The 18,118-nt window shown below is 39.7% G+C and overlaps 2 protein-coding genes across 3 annotated transcripts in view; one reads left to right on the top strand and one right to left on the bottom strand.

Moving 5' to 3' along the window:
- The window catches only part of fhit (fragile histidine triad diadenosine triphosphatase), a 151,126-nt gene extending 137,319 nt beyond the window's left edge, over positions 1-13,807 (bottom strand). Inside the window, exons 1-2 of the mRNA XM_052075333.1 lie at positions 12,781-13,807; positions 12,611-12,668 (exon numbers count right to left, since the gene is read on the bottom strand). The gene's annotated coding sequence lies outside the window, so the exon portion shown is untranslated. The remainder of the gene's footprint in view (positions 1-12,610; positions 12,669-12,780) is intronic.
- The window catches only part of LOC127607140 (uncharacterized), a 212,966-nt gene that overhangs the window by 112,529 nt on the left and 82,319 nt on the right, over positions 1-18,118 (top strand). The gene's annotated exons all lie outside the window — the stretch shown is intronic.

The following is an 18,118-nucleotide window of genomic DNA, read 5'->3' as shown; positions in this document are numbered from 1 at the left end:
GACCTGACCCAGCCAATCCTTTCTCAAGTTCTAATGTTCCATTGTCTCCAAATGGGTTTCTTGTATAAGGGCAATCAACTCAATTGTGTTAGAACTCTTTTCCACCTGACAGACCCATTCAGCCCAATCACACTAAAACTGACAAATTTCACCATTCAATTCATTAAAATTTAACACAGATATTGAACAAGGCATATTCATATTTTCCCACCATTATCGGGTAATTATGAAGTGCAGACAAGATAAAAGAAAAATAAGAAAAGGAAAAAAACAAACGGGTAAAAAAATAAAAATCTTTCACCTACTCTGCCTTGTGCCTACCCAACACAGCACATGACGACCCATAATCAGCCTGAAAGGATCTACGAAAAGAATAACTATCCCCTGTGGTACTCTCTCTGCGACAATACATCCATAAAATTGTGTTACTGCGATTAAAGGTTGACAAAACGCAAAGAAAATACTATCATCCACAAATCAGATGGAGAAAAAAAAAACACAGCAACAGTCCAGAGTGGTCACCCATAGGCCAACTCTCTTGTGTATGAATTCATGTCACACACACCCACACCAACATGCCCTCAAGTGGTCACAGAGTGGAGCAAATACTGCAAAAGTGCAGGTTGCCGCTCAAATCCACTTGTTCAACATAGCCTAGTGCAATGTACTGTAATGTTTTTACAGGAATTATTCTTCTTCTTGAAGATTTGACATTTTGAGGAACTAAAAATGTATGAAAATGAACGAAAACTCACCAAACGTCATCCGGCCTGGGTGTCACAGCTTGACCTGTGATACTCACGCAGCTACTGAAGCGAAAGTGGGCAAGTAGCCGGCATTATATGATGCCACCATCACGACGCTTGTCTCTCCTGTTCCATCGACTTCCCGTATAAATTTATCCATTGTCATTCAATCACCATTTGTTACAAAGTATGCAGGGAAAGGCCTCCCGGCATTACGAAGTTCAATATGATGATCATGTCATCATTTGGAATTGGAAAAGAGTAAAGGAAAACAACTGTACAACCAGACTGTTACACTCATGGATATGTATTTATAGATTTCTATCTACCATTTTGTATCTTACTCATGGTATTCATCAGACAAACACTGGTGTGGGAATACCGAAGGGTTAATCCACGGGTAGTAAATGGAGAGTTACCCGGGGGCTTGTGGCGCAAACTCTTTTCAATTGGGGTGTTTTATAGAGAATGGGGAAAGATGTACAGTGATTTCTCACTTATTGTGGTTAATGGTGACTGGGACCCTGCCGTGATAAGTGAAAAACCACGAAGGAGGCTTGGCTCCCCCCGCTGAATTTTTGTGTAAGTGTATGTGGGTCGCACCATGTTTAAAATATGTTAACAGTGATTAGACTTTCCATATTTGAGACAAAGATTACAGCAGTACACGTCTTTATTAAAATCTTTAATGATAACACCTTATACAGTCATTAACTTTACAGTTTGAATTGTTCATGTCCAATTTATACTTTTTTAATAATAAAAAAAGTTAACCACTCGTCCTCTTTAGGGTTGTGAGTGAGCTGGTGACGATCACCGCTGACAAGGACGGAGGCTCGTTAGACCCTGGACTGATGGCCAGCAAAAACCAACACAACACACCTTTTAGTGAACAACCCACATCAAGCCAGACAGAATGAATTCAACTCGTCAAAATACGTCTTCTTGAAGAAGGCTACAGGAAAGCATATTAGATTGACTGTCAGTGAAAGTAGTTGACTTTACTTAATAAGCTGGAAAATTAATCTGTGCTGCATAAGAATGTAATAGTTGATTTTAAGAAGTTAACAATGTTGTGAGATGTTAACGTTAACAGACTGTATGTAACTGTTGGCTACTGTAAAAGCTATCTAAGCCCTTCATAATATGGCACTGTTGGACAGGAACAATCTGGCGTGAACATTTTAATTTAACTGCACAACTAAAAAAAACATATATTCTATTTATTGTACCTTATAAGACAAATGTAGCAAGTCAATGTAGGGGATATTCAGTCTTTCAAGAACAGAGACCATTTCGCATTTTAATGGACAAGTCATTCTGCCTCATCAGTCCATAATCAGTATTTATACCACACACAGAAAGAGTGACAGTGTCTACCTGGCTCAGACACAATGATTATCACTGTTCCCCACCATGTAAAATTACGTGTTGAACAACTAAAAATCTTCTGGCCAGCCATATACAGTGACCAAGCCACCCACCCTCCCACACACACACACATTTCTTGTGGCGCACTCCTGACTCTTTGCACTGTCTCCTCCCCCGAACATTAAGAAAATGGGCAAGCAAACATCCCTCATGAATAACTGCCATGATATGCAGAATGTCAGACAGAAACAATCTCCTTCAAGTGATAACCTAGCAATCTCACAACCCAGGGGAGCAAAAGACACAATTTGAAAAGCAATGGAACAAATACATGGCTGGTATGTAATAGGATGATGACACTGGGACCACGGCATTAGAAAACAATGCATCACATCACCCCAAATTGACTAAAAATGAATGGACACAACAGAGCGACTGCGGGGCATACAAAGTACAATGAAACACCTGGTCAAAAGACATACACCCATGTGTTACGTACCTACCTACCTAAATTAGTAATGTACATTGGGGCTAAGCGATTAATCGAAATTTAATCGGGATTTCAATTTTGGCCTCTGTCGATCTTTAAAACATTATAATCAAAGAAACAATTAATTATAATAAATAGTATGTAGCGTATGTGATTCTGCGGTCCCGGAGTGTGCTTTAATTTGTTTAATGACACCTTAGTTGGAGTTTACTGTAAAACTAAACCCACACATTATATATACTGTATATATGACCATAACTGAAGTGGCTCATCTGAAGAAGTCCTATCAGTGGTTAGAGAGGGCTGGCCTGAAGGACAGCACAGAGGCACTCATCCTGGCTGCTCAGGAGCAGGCCCTGAGCACCAGAGCCATTGAGGCCCAGATATACCACACCAGACAAGACCCAAGGTGTAGGTTGTGCAAAGAGGCACCTGAGACGATCCAACACATAACTGCAGGGTGTAAGATGGTGGCAGGGAAAGCCTACATGGAACGCCATAAGCAGGTGGCTGGCATAGTCTACCGAAACATCTGTGCGGAGTATGGACTGGAAACCCCAAGGTCAAAATGGGAAACACCGCCGAAGGTGGTGCAGAATGACAGAGCGAAGAACCTGTGGGACTTCCAGATCCAGACTGACAAGATGGTAATGGCGAACCAACCAGATATCGTGATCATAGATAAGGGGCAGAGGAAAGCTGTGTAGTGGATGTAGTGGTCCCAAGTGATGGAAACATCAGAAAGAAGGAACACGAGAAACTCGAGAAATACCAAGGGCTCAGAGAGGAGCTGGAGAGAGCCTGGAAGGTAAAGGTGGTGGTCGGAGGATTCGGAGCAGTGACCTCCAAACTAGATGAGTGGTTGCAACAGATCCCGGGAACAACATCATACATCTCAGTCCAGAAATGTGCGGTGCTAGGAACAGCAAGGATACTGTGCAGAACCCTCAAGCTTCCTGGCCTCTGGTAGAGGACCTGAGCTGAATGAGTGACGGACACCACCCAAGGGGTGAGATGAGGATTTTTCTTTTTTTATATGTATAAAGAACATACTTGTTTTTTTAAAACATCATCACATGCTAAAGTCAATGTAAAATCCCATTGACATGCTAAGGGGAATTTGCATCAACTTTGCGAGTGACATTTCTTCAAAATTCATACTCATTGGTAATATTGCAATACTCAAGGCCACAAAATCTTTCTCATCTGTGAAAAACGAGTTACATTTTGTGTTCAGTCGCAACTTTCTTCTAATTTCATGATAATTATGCACTCCATGGATGGCTGGCACCACCATTACCCCAACGCACGCACACAGCAGGAAAAGTCAGGATTTGTTGTCTAATTTCTATTATTTTTAATCATTCTTATTTTTACCTTCTTACTCTTTAATGTTCTTGTTGCCCTTTCCTGTTTTATTTAAACATTAGTTTTCAAGGATTTTATTTTGCTCAAAATTCAAGGATACAAAAATCCAATGACTTTTTTTGTAATACCAACACAAATTTCGACAGAATATGGAACGAAATAAATATTGAAGGTTAACCCAACCCAGTAAGACCAAAGACAAAATAAAGATCGAACAATAACCTAAGATAAATAACAATGATTATGCTTATTCATGGTTTGCTTGAAACTAAAGATTGCAGGTAGGACATGGGACTAGTCTTAACTACAGCAGCAAGTAAATGGCTAGGACTGCATCTGTCCAAGTCTGCTGAAAAACAAACTTTTTTTGTTTTTCAGCAAAACAATGTTACATTATATCTGCCTCAATAATGTAACACATTTAAAATAAAAATAGGGGTTTTCTCAGTCATTTTTAGATTAGATTAACATATAGGTTAATTAGATTAATTTATTAATTATAATACGTCAAATCTCCCAAAAACATTTTTTCACAAAAAAATGCTGAGTTTGGTTCCCTCTTCCCCAAAAAGAGGAAATGTTGAGAATCCCCACCATACCCACCCTCAATTTAAAAACATAAAAGCTCTGTGCTATGGTTGTTCTATTCTGCGCATTTCACAAATTCTTGTTTTATTACAACCATACTCAAGTTCTTAAAAAAAATGTTATTTACACTCTTTCAAAATGTCTAGTTTTGAAAAAAAAAACAAGATGACACGGGCAAAGAAGGAATACATGTATGATGCAGCTACTGTTCAGCAATGTGCCTGTTTTACATTTGTAAATGAACATTTACAAATTTGAATAAGTAACGTAATCACTTAACTCCATGTTTTTTTGACATTCTTGTGTAATTCAACGGTTTTCGATAGAGGGTGCATACAAGGACAGTTCACATGAAGGCAGATTCTCCACACTCAAAATGACAAGTACACTTTAGTCAAGTCAAGTTGAGTCAAGTCCATTTCAGAGGGGTGATTAGATCGCCTTCATGAAGCTTTTTGGTCATTCAGGCTGCCATGGGGAACTTCAAAAAGCTACTGAGAGACAACTTGGAATTGCACTTGGAGCGACAATTAGCACGGGTGATAAATGAGCATCACTTATTGTGAAACTCCAAAGTTGAACATAATCCATTCCAGAGGACAGACTTGAGCTATTGTAACACTATCACTGTTATCTCTGTGAATATTTTCAAACACAAAAACAAGGCAGTTTTATTTATATAGCACATTACATGCATAAGGCAACTCAAAATGCTTCACACAAGCAAAGATACAACACCAACAAGCATTTACAAACACTCAACTGCATATGAAGGCAAAGCAGAGGGGGGGGAAAGCTTACAAAAATGACTACATATACTTTAAATACATCAAAAGAAAACAGAACAGAAAATATATTCCGGTCTTTTAAAAAAAAAAAAGCATCAGTGGTGCCCTCCTTAGTTGTCTCCCATAAAGTCTCAAACTTCAGCCCTGTTGTCATACAATGCAATACAATATAATACACCTTTTTTCATATGATGTATTGGCATTTATATGCCAATGCCAACATGTTTTAATGTTATGTAACCCAAATTCATTTTAGTTTTCAAGCCAGTAATCAACACCTGAGTCTAAATTTTAAAAATAGCTGAAAAGAGTTCACATTTTGGAACAAATTCATCATAGTGTTAAAGCATGCAGACAAGCATTCAGTTCCAAATATTTGCCATCACCATCTGACGGTGAAGTAACATAGATGCTATTTGATTCTTTCAAATAAAATTGAAAGACATAAATGTTTTTTCCCCAAATATTAAACTGCTTTTGAACATGACGCATCTAAGTGCATGAAAAAAATGGAATCATTATTTCTTATGTTTGAAAAATAATAGAACAACCTAAACAATTCATTTCTCTTCCTTTTTTCACTCTTTTTGCTTGCATGTTTTGGAGCACAACATGGACAGTTTTGCCGAAATTTGCTTGCACTTCTCTCTCCTTACCACCAGGATGTACTGACTGACTGAGTTTGGTTCTGTTCGCAGTTCTGTTAGCTCATTATATCGTCATATTGCATTAAAACGGTGTATTACGTATTGGGTACCCCAAACAAGCATCTTTTCTCTCCAAAGTTGAATTGTTTTACCAGCCAAACAATCATTTGTTTTTGCATAATGATCGGATTCTAGTTTGCCTCTAATAACAAAGATTCATCACAACCAGCCCGCCATCCACAATTTCATCATTTCTACCACTGCAAAGTTTGTTTTTCCGTTATTTCACTTTGACCTAAATGACACATTTGGAAGGGACTAGAAAATGTACATTAGGATTAAGAGAGGCAGAAAATTACCCATGGGGTGAGTTTTTATGCATTATGGGTCATTATATCAGAGGCCTGAGAGCCACTCAGCCACCATTAACTAAGATGAGGGACCAAGAGGGCCACTTCCTGCCAGGGAGTAATGGGAGAAACATGGAGTGCATGTTTAGAGCTGATGGTTTCAAATGTCCCATGTTTGGAAATCACTCCAACGGTGAAACAATTCATAATGCATATGAATGCAAGTACAGTAATTTATAGCAACAATAAATAAAATACAATAATTGGCATACATTACAATGTGCTAAAATGTGCTGCTGTAATATGCAATTTTGCATCAGTACAGTCAATTAAATTCCAATCTACAAGGGGAAAAATGCAATTGAATCAAAGATTTGTTTATTGTTAAACGAAATACAGTCAGTTCAACTAAATGTGAGAATTGTGACTAATTTTGGACAAACAATACCACCAACACTAAAAAACATCAAAACAGGAAGAAAAAAAAAACTTTCATTATACTGCTTGGCGTGAGACTTTTTGTTTTTGCTGGAAAAGCCATTTTCCACCAAGCCTAAAATATTGAAGTTACCAAATAACCTGAAATAGATACTTATTTAGATGCACAGTAAGGATGCTTAATATGCACTACATTTTTAATAGGGTAAATGACTATGACACATCCATATGCTTTTTTTAGAGCCACCTTCAGATTCTTACAGCCTTCACATGTGGTCCAGGGATCTATTTTTGACAACAACCATAACTACACCAATGGCAATGTTTGTCAAACTTTTTACACCGAGTACCACCAAAAACATATACATATATAATATAGCTCTCCAAGTCGTTGCATCATCACCAACATTAAATAAAACATTAGCATAGTTGGCCCAAGGGCTCATCAAAAGTGAGAGAGATTTTACTCATAATTACCCGTAGCATTATTTGATATTATTGTACAGAATGAAAGATGCTGACATTATGCAATTTGCAGTCCACTCAAACAATGGTTCTCGAAATTTTTCGAAGAATATCAAAAAGCTGGACTTATGAGTCAATCAAAATGCAAAAGTTAAATAATAAAATCAAACTAAACAGGCTGCCTGCATATTTACAAGTAAAAATCCTCAAACAATACAAAATTTCAATGAATGCTTTCTGAAAAAGAAAACACACAGAAGTGAAAAGAAGCCTTTATTACATATCCAACACTGGTCGGAAAAGAAAGGTGAACGTTTTAGCGAAAAAGGTAACATTTAAACACAGTTGTTCCCCGACATGTTGGGGCTGTTGCCCGCTCCGTTACCCTCAGCCCGACAATTAATCAAGCTTATTTCGTTTTTTTCCTACGCTTTTACCACAACAAGGCTCAGGCTACAAACCACACAATGCGGATTGAACTCTTCTTCTCTTCCACGCCCAAAAGAACCCATGTTATAGATACCATAGTTGAAATTATTTTTTCACACTGGCTGAAACCAGGGGGTTTGCAGATTTGTTCGCTCTCGTCCTCTTAGCACTTCCTGATCTTGGATGAAGGAAACTGGATGAGCAGTGAGCTATCAACGACTTCTGTTTCAAAACAAATGATTACTTTTGGCCATAGTGAATCCAAAACATTGAACTAGTTCTGTATTCCCCAGCCGACATGTCTCCAAGGTAACAGACTTAACTCCCTGCTTCCTTTCTCACAGTCCCTCGACTATCTCAAACAATCACACCGTGGGTTCCCTTTAAGACCTCGCAGACAATTGGAAATTGCACAACTCATGAACATTCTGCTCGCCACAGCTGCACCCTTGCGATACTATTCACTGATTATTTCACGAAGCACACTTTGAGAATCGCTGGGATCTCCTATTACCTTTTTAGAAATCAATTCACCATGGCTCAAAATAGCACATTCGCATCGAGTCAAAATCCAAAAAGTAAACTGGTGAAGGGGTTTTTGCTCAGCAAAACACAGAGGTGCCAAATGTTACAGAGATTGCTGAACACTACCTCATTATGCTTGTAACACGTAATGATTGTTCCTAAAAAAAATTTTTTTTTAATCGTCAGAGTGGTCGCTGCTACCAAGGGTTTTAATTATCCCTCTACTTCGTATAATGCCTTAACTCAGCAGCCTCGGTGGACATGTTGTGCCACTTGAAAAGTCAGTTCTCATATTTATCACTGAAGATTTTCTCCAATATTCTGTTTACATTAGATTCAGTCCTTAAAATCCTTTTTGAAACAAATGATCCAACATAGGGGCCTCAAACTCCGGTCCTGGAGGGCCGCTGCCCTGCATGTTTTCCAAGTCTCCCCGTTGCAACACACCTGATTCAAATGAACAGGTTCAATGTCAGGCTTCTGCAGAGCTTGCTGATGATCTGATGCAGGACAGCGGCCCTCCAGGACCGGAGTTTGAGACCCGTGATCTAACATGTTAAATGTGTTTCATTGATAAGACCGCAAATCAAGATTTCATATTGTAGTGTCCAAAATTCAACTACCGGTACATACTTTGATCCTGCCATCTTCATGATAAAAAGTGTCACGCAGGGTGCTTCTATGTGGCATATTATCAATGCAGTTTTGTCAGTAGCTACATTTTGAGTCACGTTGGGTGGAAAAATGCGGAAAAGAGGGCCAGAGAGGACTTGAAATGGGTAATGTAACCAAACAGAGGAGGGGTTTTTATGAAATCAAGTGAAGAAAATAGTGCCCCCTCCCCCTTTGACACATTTTAATTTGAAACACTTCGAAAATTTCTAATTGTATTCAACACATTTGGCTTATTTCAGTCAGCCGGTCAAAGCTCACAAAAAATCTCTTGCTTTAGGTCCCTAGGATTAACTTGCAAAAAAATCTCCTCAAGTTTAGAAAGACAAAAACGGACAGCTAGGTGGAATACTGGAAATCCATTCAAGGGCGTTTTTTTTTTTTTGTGACAGTGTGGGACAGACTGCTGCTTGTCACTTACAAAATGGACTACATGGAAAGACAGTCCAGGACAAGTAACTTGGTGTGAAATGGAATTCTGAAGTCACCAAGAGAAACTTGGACTAAGATAGAAGAAAAGGTTATGAAGGTGAAAATCTAAAACTTCAGTGAGCTGAGACCTGAATGGAACAGACTGAGGTGGGTGGGATGAACCTATTTAGGTTCAAGGATAAATTAAGTCGTTCTTCACAAAGCCGAGATTCTGAAGGGACAATGAATATCACTATACTCTTGTGTCGGGTGACTTTCTGCACCCGATGGCCATGTACCGGCTACCCTGCCTTTGGATTAGCGTGTGCGTGTCGTGTGCGTCATTTTCGCTATGAAGGGTTCTCTCCCCTTGTTGACTGTGGATCCCTCGTTGGGATGTTGGATGACCGGGTTGGCTATGTCCTTTAAGCATTTAATTCAGTGATTTTTTTTTCCACATACCAGTACAGGGAGGCCACACCAGACCACATTTAAGGTCCACGGTTTAACTTCCCTGGATGTGACCTCAAAAGAGAACTAGATTCCAAATTGAAGGGACAGATAATGTGAATGACCGCCAGGGAGCCATAACAACCTAAATAAATAAATAAAGTGAAGTCAAGGTCAATGTATATCAGTATCAGATTGCGTCATCGGTCATTGTTGGAGCCAAAGTAGACTTCACGGCAGACCACCGAGGAGAACACTGTTCAAGGCAAATCAAAAAAAGCTCAACTAGAATTTGCCACAATGCGGAGTGACAAACCACAGAGATTCTGGGATGATGTCCTTTGGACAAATGAGAAAAAACTGAAGCTTCATGGCAAGGCACAACAACTTCATGTTCGCAGATGCAAAAAACGGAGCACACTAAAAAAAGAACACTGTCCCTACTGGTTATATTCTGTGATGGGTGATCTGCATCTTGCACGGAGTGTATCGAATTTGTGCAGGATCCAAGGAATTCTCAAGATTATAAAGATAGTCTAGAAACTAATGTGCTGCCTAGTGTTAGGAAGCGTTGTCTCATCCTCTTGTCTTCGCCCAAGACACACAACTAAACACACCCAAGAATGGCTGAAAGCCAAACATCTGAGTATTCTCAAGCGACCTTTATGAGCCCTGATCTAAATCCCATTGAGCAACTGACAAAGGAGTTAAAATATGCCAACATCTGGGCCAAAATACCTTTTGTGAAGAGCAGAAGTCTCATTGACAGAAATCATGTGATTGGAGGGACTGCCTGAAAACGTTGAGCAACAAAATATTAAGTTAAGGATAGCTCAAGGCTACAAGGCCTGTTTGACTTTTATTTTTTAATTCCTTGGGCCACAATTAAAACACAATATCATATTGTCATTGGTTAATTTTCAGGAAATGTGTTTTCATTACGTGTCTGTTTCAAGTAAAAAAAACAACAACAACAAAAACAAGCCATCCTCCTTGTTTTCTCAAATGCCAAATTGCATGTGACAAGTGAAAGTGGTGACGAAAGGCAATCATTTCAAATCAGATTGCATATGTATTTGATAATCTTGTGCCGACTGCCTATTTTCCCAGGCTATTAGCGATGCTTTTGAGACAATTCAGAATCGGATTTGACTGGGGGGAAAAAAAAAAAAAACTATCATGACACGAGCAATCCAGCCAGCAGGGAAACAAGACGATGAGCTGGCAGCTGAGCTGATGGCGTTCCGAAGGCCTTGTTTCACCACAGCCCCCAGTCTCCTTATGGCCATCCCGATGAGCCTCGTGCCTGCCATCAGGACCAGCATTCCTTTTACATTCTGTTCCCTTTTCACAGACTCCCAGAGGTGACGGGGAGGCATCGGGTGGCTCACGGCAAGAGTAATTAAAAAGGTTGAATGGAGTGACATAAAGAGGACACCCAAGGAGAAAACAAAGAAATTATCTCACAGGAATAAAGAAAGAGGCAGACTGTGTGAGCGAGCCTATGTCATGTTGGATCAGACTTCCAGTTAAAAGGGGAATGTTTTTTTTTTCCCCCTCAATACACTAGAGTCTCTTGGAAGATACATTCACAGAAAAACTTTATCGAACAAGTAAATGATTTGAGATTTTTTTTTTTTTTCAAATTTTCACAGTTTCCAAAGTTCCCAAGATCATTTTACTGTCAAACTGTATTATTTCCCTTCCCAAGAGGCCTGGATCTAAACTGCTAAAATTAAAAACTTTACCATTCCTCTATCCCACTGAACGGTGAAAAATTGTTAGTATTAGCGAAGGCAGCAAACGTCTCGTTGTCGTCAGAGTTCGTCAGGTTTCAATAAATGGTCGCCAGACATCCGTCCGCAGTTTTAGTGATTATACTGGTCACAAAATTCCCTTGCGACAAGAAAAGTACAGGCAAATGCCTGCCGGACATCTGGATGTACGTTGTTGCTCTTGCGTTCTTTTTTTTTCCTTGAATAAACAATTTTGTGAACAATCTCATCCTTCTCTGCATTTGTGGGATCCGATTCCTTTCTGAACTCTTCTAGAATCATAGCACTCACTCATATGTGTACTTGCCCATAAGCACCATCATCCAGCATCATCGATTTGAGTAGCCCGAGCAAGAAACTTGAGCAGGGCATTTTGCTCTGAGATGATACACCGAAGATCTACAACAAGTATTCTAAGTGAAACTAGCTTTGCAAAGTGCACCCATTACTTTATAGATTTATCCAAAAGCATTGCGCAAGTGAAACGAAAAGTCAAACTACGATAGTCTGTGTTTGCCCATGTTCTTGCCAGTGACTCCTTTAAATTTGTGTTAACATATGAGCAGAGATTATAGGCCGCCACAGGGAGTAAAATAAAATTGAGGTTTTTTTTTTAATACTTTAAAGAATTTAAAATAATCTCAAAAGTTAACGCTTTAACTTTGACAGCCCTACTGCTGAAACTATCGTGGGCATTTATTTATTTATCCATCTATTCATTTATTTATTACATCACAAAATCCTCACATGCAACTGGGGTCTGAAGACTTTTTATATACAATGTATATCACAAGTGTTGGGCAGAACTTCTCCACGATCATGTAATTGTACTGTTATGGTGTCTCACCCTGTGCCAGTATTTCTGGATTTTCTCACACACTGCTGTCATCTACTGTACGGTGAGTGTTTTCCACCCAAATTTTGGTTTAACTAGAAACCGTTTTGTTTTTTTTGTTTAAAATTATCTTTTCTATCATCAACAACCCAAATGATATATCTTAAAAAGCTGGTTTGTTCATACGTGTGAAAAGCCAAACAAACTCAAAGCCCAGCTAATATTAGATGCACTTCCAAAGTATTGTGTACTGGCAGGATACCTGAGAGGAGGAATTCAAGGCGGTGCAGTGAGTTGGCGATCAGAACGTCACACACTTGCTGCTGAAAGGAGAAAGGGGTAAGGATGTGGTTTTTGATGTGAAAATCAGCAAAGGGAAGGAGCAGGGCATTAATATGCATTGAGGTCAGGCCCTGACCATCTTCCGCATACCTTGACTTTGACCTCGGACCTCGTTTGACAGCTTCTGTGATGACACACAAAGTCACAAATGATTGAAAAAAGATGTAGCCATTTTATCCCATTTACCGATTTTCAAAAAACTATGTACTATTGTGCATACTCAAGGATTAAAGACTAAAACGTAAAATTACTTTTTTGGCGTTTTTTTTTAAAATCAAATACATTTAATGAAGGGCTTCGCAGGGTTCCTCAGTAAGTATCAAAACTATGGGAATTATTTCAGTGTGATAAATCACCACTACCTGGCAGGGGTGACTTTGATCAGATCTTGGTCCACACACCGCGTGTGTGTTTGTGTATTCAAGATGGCGTTTCCACGTGCGTTGGCAAGATGGTGTGTAAAAGCAGTGTGGTCATGAGAAAATGGATCAAGTTCAACGTTCATGCATAGTTCATGCATCAGAGCAGTGTTTTTCTTGCAATAAACTCGCATTTTGCAATCAGAGTGCCCTTGTTGTGTGTGGGGGTTTTTTTGTTTTTTTATTTTTATATTTTATGTTGTTTCATAGGAAAGCACTGTTTAGATATTTGGGGTATCACAAATGCAAAAAAAGCATCAAAGTGAAAGTTCTGCTTGAAATTGATCCTTTCAGAAAAGCTCTTTTTCTCTGAATTGATCTTGGAAACGAGGAGATTCAAGAAACTTACCAATGTCCAACTGCTGTTTACGAAAGAATGGTAAAATGTAGAAATGTATTTTCCTGATGAAATTGTTTTTCTTGATGAAAGGGTTAAGGCTTTTTTTTGGTATGTTCCGTCCTTATATAAGACTAGCTGGTTCGCCGCCCTACGGGCGGCTCATCAGCTAGTTCCTGCGGAAGGCTGGTAAGGTGGTGGTTCGCCGCCGTCCGGGCGGCTCATCAGCTAGTTCCTGCGGAAGGCTGGTAAGGTGGGCCTTCGGCCCACAAAAGTGTTGTTGCTTGATTCAACTTTTTGTTCATCTTCATTGCTTATCGCGAAAATAAAGAGATGTTTAGCTCTACTAAATAACTAACAATTTTATTGCAATGCTTGTGGGTAGACAATATTTTTTCGCTAAGATGCCCGCGCGATCGTAGTGAGCCACTGCCTGAGCGGCGCAGTGGCGGCGCGCAGCGGCGCGGTGAAGTAGCTACGTTTTGAAAAGGGACAGACGGAAGGACAGACCGCGTGCGGGACGACGCGCAATATATATATAGATAAGATATGAAAACCTTTATTAGTCTTGCAATCGAGAAATTCCCAATTCACAGCAGCAAAGTTTTGAAAGGAAGAAGTAGAACAACAAAATATAGGAGCTGCTGGAAAGGCAGCCACTCTCGCAGCAATATCTAAAGAATATAGCTACACAATTCAATTTTCTGGAGGCCTTCAATCGGCAAAAATTATCAAAAATGGCTGAAACCGGCTCTCCCAAACAGAAAGGAACAGCTGGCATTAAATACGTTAACAATAATTTGGTGCATAGTTGCAATTAATTTTGTTTTACTCACCACACCAAAAAACAAAGCCCCTCAAAATGTACTAGAACAGCAAGAGCAATTTCTTTGTGGACCTCTGTTTATTATCGACACAACAGAAACACAACCTAAAAGTTAAGCTTTTACTTCCAGGTATTTGCATCTGGATTCAATACATAACCAATAAGAAAAAGTATTTGAAATAGACGAAACACTTAAGGTACTCTAAAACCATTTACTGTACTTTGTTGCCCTGAAAATTAATGTTGGAAGCGTTTTGGCTCATTAGCTAACGGCATGATGAGCACACTTCCAGTAACTCTGAGTAAATGCAAGCTCAAAACAAAACAAATATAGATTAAATATGTCCAATACAAATCATTGCAGAGCTATGTTGATGAAAAGTGTCTCTCTAGTCAAGGTGAAACTTAACAATGGACTTTTAACCAAATATATGTTGCAAAGACACTGTAAGAGATTGGCCGACCCTTGACTAACAGAGTTCCAAGGAAATAGTTTATTTTCAAATTGGTGCACTGAAACAGTGGTGCCCAAAGTTACCGTAGTTTCCACATGACAAGGTGCACCTAAAAGCATTCAGTTTCCTCCACAGCCGACAATGAGCCTTATAATCCAATGCGCTTTATATATGGTTCAATATTCGGATTTCTTAGACGTAGTCGTTTAAATGTTGGGTAAAGCGCTTTGTGACAGCTCCAGCCGGTTGTGAAAGCTTGATCTAAATAAAGTTGTATTGTATTCCCTGGTGCCATGTAGTGGATGCATAACACAACTGCAGCCACTATCGTGTTGCTTATATTCTTGTTGGCTTAAATGGAGGTTCGCCCTATATATGAAAATAGTTTTAAAATAGAAGAAGAAGAAGAAGAAAACCTTTATTAGTCTCACAATGGAGAAATTCCAGATTCACAGCAGCAAAGTTATGAAAGGAAGAAGTAGAACAACAAAAAAATAGGAGCTGCTGGAAAGGCAGCCACTCTCGCGGCGCCATTTTGAAGTCAAAAAATAACAAAAATAACAACACAACACATAGGACAGAGACAGTCGTGCAATCTTCACCACTTTTCTGCATACACTTTGTTGTCTGAAGCAGTTATAGATGAAAGAGGAGAGGATCAAAGTGTCCTTTCTCCAGTGGATCAGAGACGTCATGCTGAAAATGTGCACACGTCTGCTACAAGCTAAGTTTTGAAAGCAAACACAAAGCTGTAGCATCCATTGACGAAAAGAGATTAGTTCACTTCTCCTGTCCCACGTAATCCGCTTCAAACTCCAAGCCGCGACTCCCAGCTCCAAATCCGCATCAGCACTCCGCGCCAACGCTCCTTTCTTCTCATCGTCGGCTCCTCAAGACCTCCATCCATCCAGCCGCAGACCGTTCAACAGCACCGATCTCTCCGCTGAACAAAGCGGGGCTGTGAAAAATGCTGCCCATTACAGGCGCAAGACACAAGCGCCCCGGGACTGTCCAGCAACGACAGTCAAATGGCGCCAACATTCCTCCAGTCAAAAACAGTGCTGGTATACCCATGCTGCCGAGAAGGCGCAACCACCAAGCACAGAGTCTCCTCCTTGATGAATGTCGTGGCCAAAAAATGCTGAAAAAAGGTCCACATCAAGTCCACACGACGTAACAACAAACACAAAGTGACAAAAGAAACACAAGAACAACAAAAAAAAAGCAAGGCTCAAGAGAGCACTTGCTGACGGCTGCCTACTCGGGCGCCATCTTGACTTCAAAGCCATAGGCCATCCATTGAAGGTCCACCTTTTACTCTGAACCACCATATAGTGCAAAAATGACGGTACTAATCATGAAAAACCCCAAATAAAAACATACAAGCACATGCCAAGTTTGTGTCCAGTCCTACCGCAACCGTTGCAGGGCCCTTGTTGTAAATGATTTGTGAACATAGAAATACTTGATAGAATGGATAAGAACCTATTGCATCATGCACAACGGAAGGGGAACCAAAGCATGATTTATTGTCAAATCATGAGAAATGTCACCAAGTTGATGAATGTTCAAATCGTCACAAAGCAGGTTTTGGGAATGGTTGGCAGTAACCCAATATTCCTCATCTCACAATTGACGCCCATCGATGCATGCAAATCCCCACTCCTCTAATTAATATTAATACTACACATTCTGGTGGCATGATATTCATTATCCAGTTAATGCAAAAACAGATTTTGACATAATGCATCCTAGATTATAGTATATTGCTCTGAAGATTTAGTTTGTCTCAACATTCTGTTTCTGAGTCACATGGTACTGAATTATGGCAATGATGTTTTGATATTACCGTAAAGTTGACCTTTAATCTTTTTGAGCAAACTCAGTTCAATTTTTGACATGTATTGTCAGGCTTGCAACATTATGCTGAGCAGATGACTGAAGCTGTTTCATCTGACAGGACACAAACATAACAGGCGTTTCGCTAAATAACAGGCGTTTCGCTAAAGCTTGTGACTTGCCTTTCATGCAATGAAATCTTCCTGAGTGAATCGATATGTTGAGACTATGTGTGGAATATTTACTGTTACAATCATTAAAATTACCGCCTGTGGTGACTGAGTCTCTCAATCCTGCTGTGCCGCTTTATGAACCATCCCCCTGATAAGAACTGGCCTCCATTTGGTGTTTGTTGAGCTGTCTAATTATGTATTATAAAGATTATTGAGGCTGTTTTATCCATCCATCCATCCATTTTCCGAGCCGCTTGATCCTCACTAGGGTCGCGGGGGGTGCTGGAGCCTATCCCAGCTGTCTCCGGGCAGTAGGCGGGGGACACCCTGTTTTAATGAATTCCAAAACCCTCCTGCATGACGATAAAATAAATGCACTCGGGAGATGGAAAAAAGCATGATATGAACCTCAAGAGTCGTCGGAACAAACGTATTTTCTTATTGTAATTTTAATGTTTTTTCTTATTCTTTTGCACTTCAGAAGGCTAATCATCTCGATGGATTTTTATTTTTATTAAGTACGATGCAAAAGCTGTGAATATTAAAATGTATTATCCTAAGTACATAACACAATATGTTGGTTATCTAAATCCTACTTGTAATAATTGACACACGGCAACGACTACACCGATTAAGCTTTAGGTGCTCTTTAGGTACTCTTCTCCGCATGAAGAAAAGGTGTCACGGGAATCATTGATTGTACGTCCGAGAACGCCAAACGTCACAAAGCAATCGGCAGATGGCCAGGTTTAAAGAGACAAACGCCCTGCAAATGTCTCATCGTCGCATAATAAAGAAGGCCTGCTCGATTCTTGTCGGCAGGAAGATATTATAAAACAGAAAACAATTACATCTATAACAACTGCGCATTGCACAAGACAATCGTCGACGTTACTTTAATCGGTTGACACATGAGTTTCTTACTCACCAAATCCGGAAAAGATGGCGCTTGTAGTTGCATTTTGGGTAATGTTGTTTTAATTGTGCGGTTCCGCTGTGAAACTACGTTCATCGTAAATTGAATAAACTACAAGTTCCAGTAACAAAAGTAAAACTGATGTCCCACGATATCACAATACACTACTTCCAATAGGGATAATTCTGCTAAGAAAAGGAGAAGGGTCCAGCTGCAGACCCGGAAGAGGCCGATTCAGGGAAAGGTAGGTTTCGGCAAGTAACGTTACACCGGGTTTGACGTCAAAAGGATGATGCCCGAGTCCGAAGTAAGTCGCATGTGGATCTTAAAAGGCCCCTGTAATTGTAAGATAATTTAACAACAAAATCAACCAAAAGTAAAACGGAGTTGTTTTATTTTAATGCACGACAATGTTTTATGTTCAATAAATAAACAAACCAACCGAACCAACGACAACAACTAC

The sequence above is a fragment of the Hippocampus zosterae genome, chromosome 9 (assembly GCF_025434085.1).
Source record: "Hippocampus zosterae strain Florida chromosome 9, ASM2543408v3, whole genome shotgun sequence".
Lineage (NCBI taxonomy): Eukaryota > Metazoa > Chordata > Actinopteri > Syngnathiformes > Syngnathidae > Hippocampus > Hippocampus zosterae.
The sequence above is the reverse complement of the archived record's forward strand: the minus strand, read 5'-3'. Positions and strand labels throughout refer to the sequence as shown.